This window comes from Osmerus mordax, chromosome 16, assembly GCF_038355195.1.
Source record: "Osmerus mordax isolate fOsmMor3 chromosome 16, fOsmMor3.pri, whole genome shotgun sequence".
Taxonomy (NCBI): Eukaryota; Metazoa; Chordata; class Actinopteri; order Osmeriformes; family Osmeridae; genus Osmerus; species Osmerus mordax.
The window spans coordinates 16,735,910-16,738,409 of NC_090065.1; positions in this window are offsets into that span (position 1 = coordinate 16,735,910).

Sequence of the window (2,500 nt, forward strand, 5' to 3'; positions counted from 1 at the left end):
TACTTCTTAAAGTGGGGTTATTTTGGTTTTAACACAGGGGGGGTGCTTAAGAGTGGGTGAACAGGGCCCCACGGTGATCAGGTGGTGCAGGGGGGGTCCTCCCCGGAGGTGTGCTGGCCGCCCTGGGGGCTCTGTTCCCCGGGGAGGCCGAGAGAGTAGTGTTGTTCCCCGGGGCTCCCAACTTTTGCAGTGTGAGAGTGTGTTTGACTTGTATTTTGTGGGTGTCAAATGCACCGTTTGGCGCCCGAACGTGTGATTTGGCTGGGGATGGTTTTGTTCTTCAAGTGAGGGCAAGGGGCAGCGGTGTGTGTGGTTATTTTCCCCGAAAAAAGTGTCCCCATTTCGGTGTGCGCGTTTGAAAATTTGTTTCGCTCGCAGCGTCGCGGAGATGCGCGTGCGCGTGGCAACCTTGACACCCCCGTGTTCCCCTGGACCAGACCTTTCCAACGCCGCCTGAGTTAAGGTGCTACGACGTCCCTAAGTGGAGATGCCTCTAAATGAACACCTTTTCCCAACTTTGCACGTTTCCAGCTTGAGAGGAAAAGGGGCTTAAAATTCACAGTTATTCGCCCGAACGTGGGATTTGGCTGGGGACGGTTTCTATATTCAAGTTGGGATGGGGGGCACCGAGGTGAGTGGTGTTTGTCCCCGAAAAAAGTGTCCCCATTTCGGTGTGCGCGTTTGAAAATTTGTTTCGCTCGCAGCGTCGCGGAGATGCGCGTGCGCGTGGCAACCTTGACACCCCCGTGTTCCCCTGGACCAGACCTTTCCAACGCCGCCTGAGTTAAGGTGCTACGACGTCCCTAAGTGGAGATGCCTCTAAATGAACACCTTTTCCCAACTTTGCACGTTTCCAGCTTGAGAGGAAAAGGGGCTTAAAATTCACAGTTATTCGCCCGAACGTGGGATTTGGCTGGGGACGGTTTCTAAATTCAAGTTGGGATGGGGGGCACCGAGGTGAGTGGTGGTTGTCCCCGAAAAAGCTCTCCCCTTTTCCGTAGCCCCGTTTAAAGTTTTGTTTGGGCTCCTGTTCAGCGGGGAAGCGCGTGCGCGTGGCAAACTTGACACCCCCGTGTTCCCCTGGTCCAGACCTTTCCAACGCCGCCTGAGTCAAGGTGCTACGACGTCCCCAAGTGGGGATGCCTGTAGATGAGCACCTTTTCCCAACTTTGAATGTAAGTTTCCAGTATCATTGAAAATGTGGCCTCAAACGTGCAGTTTTGCCCCCGAACGTGGGATTTGGCTGGGGACGGTTTCTAAATTCAAGTTGGGATGGGGGGCACCGAGGTGAGTGGTGGTTGTCCCCGAAAAAGCCCTCCCCTTTTCCGTAGCCCCGTTTAAAGTTTTGTTTGGGCTCCTGTTCAGCGGGGATGCGCGTGCGCGTGGCAACCTTGACACGCCCGTGTTCCCCTGGACCAGACCTTTCTAACGCCGCCTGAGTTAAGGTGCTACGACGTCCCTAAGTGGAGATGCCTGTAAATGAACACCTTTTCCCAACTTTGAATGTAAGTTTCCAGTATCATTGAAAATGTGGCCTCAAACGAGCAGTTTTGCCCCCGAACGTGGGATTTGGCTGGGGACGGTTTCTAAATTCAAGTTGGGATGGGGGGCACCGAGGTGAGTGGTGGTTGTCCCCGAAAAAGCTCTCCCCTTTTCCGTAGCTCCGTTTAAAGTTTTGTTTTGGCTCCTGTTCAACGGGGATGCGCGTGCGCGTGGCAACCTTGACACGCCCGTGTTCCCCTGGACCAGACCTTTCTAACGCCACCTGAGTTAAGGTGCTACGACGTCCCCAAGTGGGGATGCCTCTAAATGAAGCCAATTTCTCCTATTTGAATGCACTCTCCAAGCCCAGAGAGGCATGTGCCTTAAAATTCACAGTTATTCACCCGAACGTGGGATTTTGTTGAGGACGGTTTCTAAATTCAAGTTGGAACAGGGGGCACCGACGTGAGTGGTGTTTGTCCCCGAAAAAGCTCTCCCCTTTTCCGTAGCCCCGTTTAAAGTTTTGTTTGGGCTCCTGTTTAGCGGGGATGCGCGTGCGCGTGGCAACCTTGACACGCCCGTGTTCCCCTGGACCAGACCTTTCCAACGCCACCCGAGTCAAGGTGCTACGACGTCCCTAAGTGGGGATGCCTGTAGATGAGCACATTTTCCCAGCTTTGAATGTAAGTTTCCAGCATCATTGAAAATGTGGCCTCAAACGTGCAGTTTTGCGCCCGAACGTGGGATTTTGTTGAGGACGGTTTCTAAATTCAAGTTAGCATAAGGGGCACACGTGTGAGTTGTTATTTTCCCAGGATTGATGGTTTCCAATTCGGTAGCTCCGTTTAAAGTTTTGTTTGGGCTCCTGTTTAGCGGGGATGCGCGTGCGCGTGGCAAACTTGACACGCCCGTGTTCCCCTGGACCAGACCTTTCCAACGCCACCCGAGTTAAGGTGCTACGACGTCCCTAAGTGGAGATGCCTCTAAATGAAGCCAATTTCTCCTATTTGAATGCACT